This window comes from Vespa crabro, chromosome 6 (assembly GCF_910589235.1).
Source record: "Vespa crabro chromosome 6, iyVesCrab1.2, whole genome shotgun sequence".
Classification (NCBI taxonomy): domain Eukaryota; kingdom Metazoa; phylum Arthropoda; class Insecta; order Hymenoptera; family Vespidae; genus Vespa; species Vespa crabro.
The window spans coordinates 8,201,839-8,214,338 of record NC_060960.1 but is presented as its reverse complement, the minus strand read 5'-3'; the positions used below and the strand labels follow the sequence as shown (position 1 = coordinate 8,214,338).

The following is a 12,500-nucleotide window of genomic DNA, read 5'->3' as shown; positions in this document are numbered from 1 at the left end:
ATACGTAACTACATACGTAAATACATAAATACGTGTTTACAAATCGATTAGGCCCGTACAAAATGTTACGAACTATTCTCGCTCTATAAGCGAATTTGTTAGAAATGTTGAAAAATCGCGCGATTTCTTGTTTTTTTTTTTCTTTTTTCTCTTTTTTGAAACGTTTTATTTCTCTTTTTTCTTTTTTTTTACGCTGAAAGAAAAAAAATATTGTTGACAAATTGCGCGTTCTCGGGCAAGCGAAAGAGAAAGAATTTATTCGAAAGTCGCGCGTTATCACGTGAATACGTGTTACGCATAACTACGTATACATATATATATATATATATATAAAAAAAAAAAAAAAAAATAAAAAAAAAATAAAAAAAAAAAATAAAAAGAAAGAGAGAGAAAAGAAAGAAAGAAAGAAAAAGCATTAATTATAAAAAATTCGTGGCTCTTATAAAAATATTTCGTGGCTCTTATTGTAGTTTAATGGTTCGAAGAAGAAGAAAAAGAAAAGAAAGGAAAAAAAAAGAGAAAGAAAAAGAAGAAGAAGCAAAAAAAAAAAAAATAGAGAATAATTACATCGAACAAAAAGTCTCGAATATTTGATTATTTTTAATTAATTTTCATTTGCAAGATCGCTCATATGTGAACCTTTTGACTATTTCCTTTTGTTATATACATTTTTTTCATATACCTTTGTCATATACAGATTTTGTCGAATAACAAAAACAAAAAAATAAAAATAAAAATAAAAATAAAAATAAAAGTAAGACGGATACACATTCACTTTTTTCCGATATCTCTGTATCTTTATATCGACCAAGTAAGAGTATCTGTTTCGATAGTACGATAAAGTGGGGTCATCGGAAAGTAAAGTAAAGTAAAGTAAAGGAAAGGAATACTGCTGCTACAAAGATATCTTCAGAACGCGATCTGTCTTTTCATCTTTACGGAAAACCATAAGAGAGATGTCGGATTTGACTTTCCGATAAAATCCGAACTCGCGAGAACATTTCTAACGTACTTTGAAGCGATCTCGTTGGGAGAGAAAGAAAGAAAGAAAGTAACGGGGGTTTAGGGTTGAAGGGGGTGGAATAGGGAGTCGGAAGGGATGGGTCGAATACGAATGGAGATCTTGATAGCAAATCTCGTAGACGTATTCACGGTTGATCCCTTATTTATCTTTTTTTTTTTTTTTTTTCTTTCTTTTTGTCCCTTTTTCCATCCTTTTCTCTTCTTTTACCTTTCACTTCACTCGATTTTTCTTTCTTTTTTCTTTTTCTTTTTTTCTTTCTTTTTTCTTTTTCTTTTTTTCTTTCTTTTTTCTTTTTCTTTTTTTCTTTCTTTTTTCTTTTTCTTTTTTTCTTTCTTTTTCTTTTTTTCTTTTTTATTTTCCTTACTTTAATTTCTCACTTCGACGAGACATATGTTTTGTTTATATTGTTATTTTTTTTTTTTTTTTTTTTTTTTTTTTATTACGTTTAACCTTTTCAATTCACTTTTTTTTCTTTCTTCTTTATCTTTCTCTTTTTCTTCTTCGCTTCAATTTGATTCTTTTCTATGAATTTTTCTTTTCTTTTTTTTTTTTTTTTTTATTTATTTCTTATGTTTGCCTTTTTAATTCATAGTCATTTATTTTTATTTTTTTCATTCTTTTTTTTTTATTTTCTTATTTTTTTTTTCTTTTTTTTTTTTATTTTTCATAATGCATCTCGCATAAGAAAGTAAAAGTAAAAGGAAAAAAGAAGAAACGTTTTTTTTTTTTTTTCGTCGAAATAAGTACAAGAATTTTTTTCTTAAATATTATTATAAAATACATCTCATTAGGAGTTACATGTATGTATGTACGTATCTATGTATGCATGTATATATGTGCGTACTTACATGAAATGATAATCATTGTTAGAAAATATTCAAAAGAAATTTTAAAGGAGAAAAAGGAAAAAAGAAAAAAAGAAAAAGAAAAATATTTGTCGTTTGAATGAAAGCGCTATTAGATTTTCTAAGATTTTTTGCAATGTTTTGTACAACATTATTTACAACGTTTTTTTTTTTTTTTTTTTTAATTTATTACAATTACACTCCTTGATAATAATGAGTCTTGCGTAAAAGAGAGAAAAAGAAGAAAAAGAAATTTGTCTCGGGTCGTAAATAGAACATGAATTTTTATTGAAATTATTAAAAAATATTGGATTGATCAATAAGTAATGTCGAAACTTTTGATAGTTTATAATTGAATAAATAACATTAAATATATATATATATATATATATATATATATATATACATATTTCTTTTTTATTGAAAATATTTGATATCCTATAACGAAATAGAGTATCTTTTTTAATTAAAAAATTTTTCTATTCCATACCTAAATAAGAATATATTTCTTTGCAAATAAAAATAAATTGTACACCTTGTACTGAATTGTACTGAAAACAATGTTCGGTATTTTTATATCTAGATAAATGATCCTATAAAATGCATATTTTTTTTCCTTTTTTTTTTTTATATTTTTTATTGTTCTCTTTTTTTTTCTTTTCTTTTTTTATTGAGAACTTTAAATGTTTCATATTAAAATAAATGTCACCCTAGAGAACCGGATATATTGTTTATTGAAACTAATTATAATATTTAAAGTATTATCTAAAGAAACAAAACTGATATATATAAATCTCAAAATTACATAATGGCCAATGCAATAATAATTAACATAATGTAATAATAAAATATGCAAAAATAATAAATAAACAAACAATAGTTTGTATATTTATTTGAGAAAAGTTTTTTTCTCACTTTTTCCTTTTTTTTTTTTTCTTCTAAAAAAGAAAAAAAAATCATTCGATCTGGTAACCTCGATATTCTTCTCCATCGATTCTCGATATAATAAGAAGTGAATCGTTGAGGAAACCCTACATAGATACATACATATATACACACATACATACACATACATACATACATACATACCTGCATACATGCATACGTACATACAATAAAGTATAATAGAGTATATATTTGGAGTATATTTGGCATATGAGCCATGTCAATTGAAGGATCAAGAAAATATACTTTGCAAAAGTATATTCTAACAAAAATCAAGCGAGTAAAGTTTCTCAGGAGAAAAAGTAACCCGGTAGAAAAATGAACAATGAACGAACGAACGAACGAGTGAATAAGCGAATGAACAAATAAATAAATAAACGAAGGAAGTAAGTTAGTAACAACCGATGATAGCATGTACTTACTTTACTCTTTCTCTTTTTCTCTCTCTCTCTCTCTCTCTCTTTCTCTTTTTTTTATTCGTATGAAAGACCTCGTTCTATCTATTTTTTTTTTTTTTTTTTTTTTTTTTTTTATCACTCTTTCTCTCTTTTGCATTCCTATAGATAAAGAAGTATATAAGCACTCGTATTTATGCTCGAGACTTCGAGATATCATGATTTTTTATTTCCCATGTGAGACTTTTCGAAAGGTGCAAAGCTTTTGCTTTTTTTTTCCTTTTTTCTTTTCGACGAAAAAAAGTTTTCCTAAACTTTTTGTCCTTTCCCTACTCTCAATCCCTTCTCGTCGTTATTTCTTCCTTCCTTCCTTCCTTCCCTTCTTTCTTTCTTTTTTTCTTTTTTCTTTTCTTTTCCCTATTCTCTATATCTTTTTATTCTCGTTTTCTCATTCCTTCTTTCTCTTGGTCTTTGTCTAAAGCTTCTCTACGATCTCTCGTTGGTTACCAGTCTAGCCGAGAAAATCTCTAAACTCTCGACCGGTAGATTTTGTAGTATTTCCTAGGTCGACCATGTGCGTTGGGATATTGCTTGAGTATATATATATATATTTTTTTTTTTTTCCTTTATATATATATATATATATATATAAAGAAAAAAAAGAGAGAAAAAACAAAAAAAAAAAAAAAAGAAAACGAAAGAAGAAAAAAAATACTGGACTAGGGAACGTAGGTAACGTACGTATATGTGATACCAGGGAGAAAGAAAGAAACGGAGAGAGAGAGAAAGAGAAAGAGAGAGAAAGGGTTGGAGAGGGAGGTACGGGGGTGAAACAGAACATGGTAATGAAACGAACGAAAAGAGAGAACGGGTAACGTGCGAGCGAGCTTTTAAATTCGTGCTTGGAATATTGTACAGACAGGGCTCCACTGCCTACGAATACGGTAAACGAACGGGAAAAGATTTTGCGAACTTCTGGGATTAACATACAAGAGAGAAAGAGAGGGAAAGAGGGGGGGGGGGTGGTGGTGGGGGAGGGGCTGGGGCGGGGGAAGAGAGGAGAGTAAAATACTCGCAAAATGTTGATCACATAGGAGAAACCTACGAGGGATTAACGAACGCGGAAAATTCGCGACACGGAGGTTACAAAGAAATGATAAAAAAAAAATGAAAAAGGAAAAAAAAAGAATGGTTAGAAAAGTATAAAGAAAGACAGAGAGAGAGAGAGAGAGAGAGAGAGAGATGAAGTAAATATTATAGAGTAATAAATATACAGAGTAAGATGGTGAAACGGGAGTTGAGAAAAAATAAATAAAGAAATAAATAAAGAAAGAAAGAAAGACAAGAAAAGTAAAAAAGATGAGAAACAAAAGAGATAAAAAAAGAGGATATACAGGTTGGATTAAAAATTACTAAATGATTTTTAATAATCGATTACGCCATTTTTCTCAGATATTTTAAGGCTTATTCGTTTTCTTTTTTTCCTTTTTTCCTTTCTCTTTTTTTTTTTTTCTTTTTTTTACTGTTCAGATTGTGCAAAAATACAGGTTTATTACGTGAAATTATAAAGAAAAAAAGTCTGCGAATAAAATTTACTTAATAAAAAAAGTTTCGAGCAAAGAAACTTTTTTTTTTTTTTTTTTTTTTTTTTTTTTTTTTTTTTTTTTTTTTTTTTTTTTTATATAAAATATCTACATATATCGTACGAGCAATTAAATTTCTAATAGGAATAATTTCAATATTATAATCGAACGATTAAAAATATAATTTTAATTAAAAAAGAAAGAGATAGAGAGATAGAGATAGAGAGAGAGAGGGGGGGGGTCGGGGGAGAGAGAAGGGGAGGGAGAGAGAGTTAGATGTTAGAAACGCGAGTAACGAAATAAAAGTAAGTAGTTGTTTCTAATCTTGGCGAAGTTGTCGCTCGCGTTCGCACATTCGTCGGGTAAGAATAGAAGACCCTACGTGCACCGAGACCTTTCCTGCTTTATTTTCTACAAGCGTAGACATATATATATATATACAGATAGCAGACAGATAGACAGACAGACAGACAGGCAGACAGAGAGACATGCAAAGAGACAGAAACGTACACACGTAGGATTACTCTCGCTTCGTCATGTCGATCATAATAGTAAAAACAATTTTCTTCGAATAATAAAATTTCAACGATTCGTTCTAAAACGTTGTTCGTAAAATTACATAATAAAAGAAATATTTCAAATATTATCCAAGTCACCGAGTATATAGATAAGCATGTAAATACCTACGATGTCTATATGTATAAAATATATTCATGTGACTTACGTATATAACACAATCGTAAAGTTCATATAAGAAATGCGTATAAAATGTGCTATGCCTGAAATGTTATTTGTAACGCGTTTAAATGCCTTTACCGATAAAATGTCTAGAAAATTATTAGGGGAAAAAAAAGAAGGAAAGAAACAAAAAAAAAAAATAAAACAAAAAAAAAAAAATAAAAAGAGAAAAAAAAAACGAGAAATTCTAACAGGTATTCCAGACAGGGTCGTAGACATCGATTATCGTAAAAAAATATAGTGACCAATGTCCACCCACATGCATGCCAATACCTACGTACGTACGTGCATAAACGCATACACCCATGCATACACATTCATATATACTGAGATATTTAAACGGCGAGACGGTCACCTTTTCGTGGCCTTTCGTAATTACGATTTCGATCGTCGGTTGCGTTCGCAAGAAAAAGAGAAAAAGAAAGAGCAAGAATTAAAGAGAAAGAGAGAGAGAGAGAGAGAAAGAGATAGAGATAGAGATAGAGATAGAGATAGAGATAGATAGATAGATAGATAGATAGATAGATGAAAGAGAGAGAAAGAGGAGGAAGAGGAGGAAGAGGAGGAGGAGGAGGAGGAAGAAGAAGAGGAAGAGGGGGGACCGAATCAGCTTTCGTGCAAGCTGCACTTTCGAGAGAGGACCGAGAGAGAGAGAGAGAGAGAGAGAGAGAGAGAGAGAGAGAGAGAGAGAGAGAGTTGTAGCATGCTCGCGACCTTATACGGCCGCGAGAAAGCGAACTGAACGGTCCTCCCCCTCCTCTTCAGTCCCTCCTACACCCTCACTCCAGCAGCCTACCCTTACTATCCTCTCTCTCTCTCTCTCTCTCTCTCTCTCTGACTCTCTTTCTCTCTTCTTTCCCCTTTCTCTTTCTCTCCGTTCGATCCTCTTTCCTGATGAAAAGAGTGAGAGGACAAACGACAAAGCCGTTGATGTTGATGTTGCTGTTAACGTTATTGTTGTTGTTTTTATTATTACTTTTGCTGTTGCTGCTGTTGCTGCTGCTGCTGCTGTTGTTGTTGTTGTTGTTGTTGTTGTTGTTGCATGTTAGACCTAGGCATCAAACAGAGAAGCTGAAACTGTACGTTGTTCCTACATATCTATATATATATATATATATATGTATTATGTGTGTAGGTTAGGTCATATATATGTACATACGTAGGTGCATACGGGATATATGTACGTACATATATACTTACATACATACCTACGTATATACATAGGAAGTCTTCGAACTCTCTCTAGACGTGTATTTGTAAGCGTGGCACCAGGTGCGATCGACAGGTCGCAAGCCGCGCGTCGAGTCGCGAACGGACGTGGACGAGTGCAGCTGCATTGATCTACGACGCGTATGCACCGAACTCAACGAGAGAGAGAAGACCTCTCCATTAGCTCGTCACAAGTGACGCCCAATTTCATCCAATTAATCATATTTCTCTGTCACTCTCTCTCTCTCTTCTCTCTCTCTCTCTTTCTCTCTCTCTCTCTCTTTCTCTCTCTCTCTCTCTTTCTCTCTCTCTCTCTCTCTCTCTCTTTCTCTTTCTATTTCTGTTTCTTCTGTAAACGAAAAACGTTTGAGAATCACTGATATTCTCAATGAAATTTTATCAGAGAATTTATTCGTTGATATATTACGTGTATACATTTTTATTATTTTACTTCTATGGGAGTGAGATGGTTGAGATGACGGGAGGATGGGGCATGGATATGATGTTATCTTTCTTTCTCTTTCTATTTTTCTTTCTCTCTTACAAACACAAGTACACATTCATATACAAAATAAATAATTTATTATATTAATGAATTAATTATTAAATCTTCATTAAATCTAATCTGATGCTACTCAATTTTCTTTCATTAATCATATTTTTCTTTCTTTCTCTTTCTCTCTCTCTCTCTCTCTCTCTCTCTCTTTTTCTGTCAGAATAAATTCTGAATGAAACTTTATCAAGAAATTTATCTTTGATATATTACGTGTATTTTATTTATATTGTTTTATTTCAATTAGAATGTTCTCACATATTAAGACAACAAATGAGATAAAGAAATTTCTTTTCTATATTAATGAATGAATTATTCGTTAATATTTTAAGAGAGACACAATTGTGTGTGTGTGTGTGTGTGTGTGTAATAGTTGTTATAATTATGTAATTAGTATAATCTTGTAAATGAAAATATTTTAATAGAGACTAATGTTCTGAATGGAACATTTATTACGTCGATATATTACGTTTATATATATTTTGTATTATTTTATTTCAATCGAAATATTCACATAGAGACATACACACATACAAGATAAATAATTTATTATATATTAATGAATTAATTATTAATTAATAATTTTAAATAACACACATACGTGAATATCATAGTTAATTTTCAAATGTTAAATTTACAAACTTTATGATTCCTCTAATAGAACATATTAGATCATATTAAATGTATGCATGTACACGAGCATTTAACGTTATTCACATATTACATATACTATATGTTTCTCAAGCATATTGATCAATTATTATAAAATAAAACGACAGGAATTAATAAACTCAATTAACAATTTAACAAATTGTCATAGATTAATACATATGTCTAATCATATTAAATATTAATTCTAAACGTTAATTCTTCAGGAACGTCAGATTCCTCGATTCTATTAAAACTTCGTTTCTTCTTCTTGGTTAGTCCTATCATTGCTCTAATCAGAAATGGGAATGCTAACTCGCTTAAAAAGAGAGAGAGAGAGAGAGAGAGAGAGAGAGAGAGATCGTATGACTCATCATCCAACGCAATGTGGAAACGTCGTCTTGCAAATGTCGCGAATGAGTCGAACGCTTGCTTTAGAGTATCGTGTAAGTGTGAATCCATGTAAGTACTCTAACGTACAATACATAGATACCTATATACATACGTACATATATACATATATATATATATATATATGTGGCGGGTGCATATTGTAAAGTAAAACACACACGCTTTTAACATCTTTAAATTCAGTCTGCGTTGTCTACTTGTCGCGTTGTAACGTTACGTAAGCATCGTTAAGAAAGACTAGCGTAAGCGATCGCCCGGCAAAAGTTTAAACTGCCTCAACTAAAGAGGGGAAAAAGAGGAGACTTGAGAGTTTGCGAGGGCCATGGTCGTCGTCATCTCTCTCTCTCTCTCTCTTTCTTTCTCTTTAGTATCTACACATATATAGACGCATACACTTTCTTTCTCTCTCTCTCTCTCTCTCTCTCTCTCTCTTTCTCTCTCTTTCTCTAAGAGTCTACATTTTCGCACGTGGGGTTGTTAAAACATTCGAGTACGACCGCTGCGATTCTAAGTGCACTCTCTTGGTCCCTCCCAGCGGGAGAGCGTTGCTATTATTGTTGCCGTTTGCATTCACCAGACGAGTTTCGTCGAGCTCGCGCGTGCCTTTCGATCCTAGATGCTACTTCATTTTCTTTGGTCTTATATATATATATATATATGTATATGTATGTATATATGTATGTTTGCATGTATGTATGTTTGGATGTATGTTTGGATGTATGTTTGGATGTATGTTTGGATGTATGTATGTATGTATGTATGTATACATGTATATATGTATGTAGATATGTATTAGAATAAATGATTATATATTCGTTAATGATCCCATTGATTATGTCGGTCATTTGGTTTACACAATCTATTATATAAAATAATTTTAATTAAGAAAAATAATATCAAGGCTTAATGATTTATATAAAACTTGTTTGCAACAGTTAACCCATTGAATTCGATATTTCTCTTATGATCGCAATGATTGATATCTCGATTTGCATAAAGCTTCGATAGGTATTTACTTATTTAATTTTCTCTTTCTTTTTCTTTTTTTTTTCTTTTTTTTTTTTTTCTTTTTTTTTTTTTTTCTTTTTTTTTTTTTTTTTTTTACATAGACATTTACCAATATCCCTAATCGAATGATAATAATAATGATATCTTCTAATGAAATTTTAATTGTATAATTTTCATAACCATAGATAATATTTTTGATATAATCTAAACGATGATTATTATAATATTATATTATTATTAGATTATTATATATAGAAATAATGTTCGATGTCTTCGAACGATTTATTTATTTCTTGATTTTTTATTTATTTATTTTTTATTTTCTTTTCTTTTTTATCAATCCATCGATCTACATGTTCAATAAATATGTTGATACATACGTCTTAGGATTATAATTCCATCGAATTGCCGAATAAACGATTGAGGGATGAGAGATTAGGGATAGGGGAGAGGAGAAGGGGAAAGGGGGAGGAACGTTTGCGTGATATATAACAGTATAATATAACCGATAAACCAAAGTGGTCGTTACATTAATCCTGACCATTATGTTTGAAAATTGTCGAACACTAAATTCCTCAAATGTTAAGCAAGAACCTAAATGTCGTGTTATATATATATATATATACATAACATGATGTTCGTGGTTGTTGTTATTGTTATTGTTGTTATAGTTATTGTTGCAAGAATGTCCATTAACCCAATTAAATTGTTCCGTGGCAAAATCAATGAATAATTCAGATCGTTAATCGTCAAGGCTCGAAGAGTATTTGATGAAATTTCAAAAATTAATCTTTTTCGTCATCTCCTTCCTTTTTTCGTTTCTTTTCTTTCTTTTTTTCTTTATTTTTATTTTATTTTATTTTTTTTTTTTTTTTTTTTTTTTTTTTTTTATCTTTTTTTCTCCTCTTTCTATTTTCCCACTTACGAGCTAATCGTTCGTAAAAATGAAAATAATCGAAAACTCAATTTTAATATCATTAACGATTTTTCGAACTTTTTAAACGTTCGAATTCTAGAATAATAAGAATAACAAAGATTGGAATTTATAGATTGTTATTATTATTTCTTTCTTTGTTGCTTTCTGTTTTTTTTTTCCAACTTTCAAATCGATAGTATTTAGTATTTGGTAAAAGAATGCATAGGTATAAAAAGAAGAAATGAAGAAAAAAAAAAAAAGTACAGCTCACAACTTTCGTCGAATTTTTTGAAAATAATTTTTTTTTGTGGTGGATTTTTCCAGTTAAGATATTTCTTACGATTTTATTCGATATTAATTCGAATTGTTAGTAAAAAAAGATGATTAGAATTTAGTTGACAATTTGATATTTTAAATTCATGTATTTTAAATAGTTTTAATGCGTGCATGTCTATGTCTCTTCCTCTCTCTCTCTCTCTCTCTCTCTCTATATATATATATATATATATATATATATATATATATATATATAAAAGAGGTGTATAAGAGTTTACGTATATACCGGGTGTTGAAAATCAAACGTTACAAATTTTCCATGAAAATTCTTCAATCAGTTTTACTAAACGAATAATAATAAATATAATAAAAATGTATAAAGGAGGAACACACACACACATATATATATATATATATATATTATATTATATTATATTATATTATGGAAGGGTGTATGTTTCCTTATTGCATTCATGTGCCATGTGTAATATGTATATAAGCTCGTAAATTCGAACAATACCTTAGTCCAAGCGATTACATGATAGGTACTATAGTATAGGAGGAAGGCAAACAGGAAGGCTTATCGAATAGCAGGTATTCATGCGCCATATCACCTTAGGTAAAATAAATCGAATAAAGAAGGTCAGACGCATTTCAAAATGGATCTGAACCTTAACACCTTATCTCTATTCTTATGGATACACAGTTCACTTATCGTAAATAGAAAATGCGAAATTTACTAGGATTCCCTCAGTGACTCCGTTATTATTTTTCATAAAGTCATTCTCTTCTCTCTCTCTCTCTCTCTCCCCCTCTCTCACTCTCTCTCTCTCTCTCACTCACTCTCTCTCTCTCTCACTCTTTCTCCTTTTTTTTCTTTTTTTTAAATTAGATTTTACTATTCAGTATATGATCCGTAAAAATGAAAAATTAAAATGAAACTGATAAATGTATAGTTTCTCGATGTATGTGAGAGAGAGAGAGAGAGAGAGAGAGAGAGAGAGAGAGAGAGAGAGAGAGAGAGAGAGAGGAGTGATTCGATATATAATTATCGTGATCTCTTTAAACTCAATCTTGTTTTGAATAAATCGTTGATATATATATATATATATATATATATATATATATATATATATATATCGTTTAACGATTACCCGACTTTTCTCGTCGAGTGAAACGTTGAAAATAAAAAAGAAAAATAATTAATTTACGCTTTTGAATTTGTTTTCAAAGATATATATATATATATATATATATATATATATATATATATGCATAGAGAGAGAAAGAGAAAGGGAGAGAGATTGAAGTAGTCATTAAAGTTTTTAACAAGGCCGATTTGACCGTCGAAAAAACAGAATCGCAATCAATTCATTTAAATAACTTTATCTCTGACGGGTCTTTCAAGCTTCGACACTCTATGAATTTTTATAAATTTTTGAAAAAAAAAAAATTATATGTATATATATATATATATATATATATATATATATATATATAAATCAGTATGAAAGGTAATTTCAGTAAAAAGGAAATAATTGATTTTTGAAAAATCATCTAGATACTTTCGCGGTCTCCATTTAGGGATATTTTTTTCCCCTATTTTATATTGTATTAAAAATTTCAATATGATACTTGGTTAAATCGATATTGGAAGAAAAGAATTATGTATCGCGTCAGTGGATACCATATGAGGAGTATCGGAGGTTTAAAATTAATAAAATTTGGAGGGGAATAAAAAAAAAAAAAAGAAAAAAAACAGAGAGAGAGAGAGAGAGAGTGAGAGTGAGAGAGAGAGAAAGAAAGAAGGAGAGAGAGAGTAAAATAGTGGAAGAGGATATTATTCGTACGTTCGAAATATTTCTACGTTTGCATAAAAGATACGACTAACGTAATAATATCGAGTTAACGTTTCTCGCAATTTCCGACTGGCAAAGTCCTGAGATTAT

At 30.0% G+C, this 12,500-nt stretch overlaps 1 protein-coding gene across 1 annotated transcript in view; it reads left to right on the top strand.

Moving 5' to 3' along the window:
* Positions 1-12,500, top strand: part of LOC124425244 (division abnormally delayed protein) — a 124,837-nt gene that overhangs the window by 16,720 nt on the left and 95,617 nt on the right. The window lies entirely within an intron of this gene.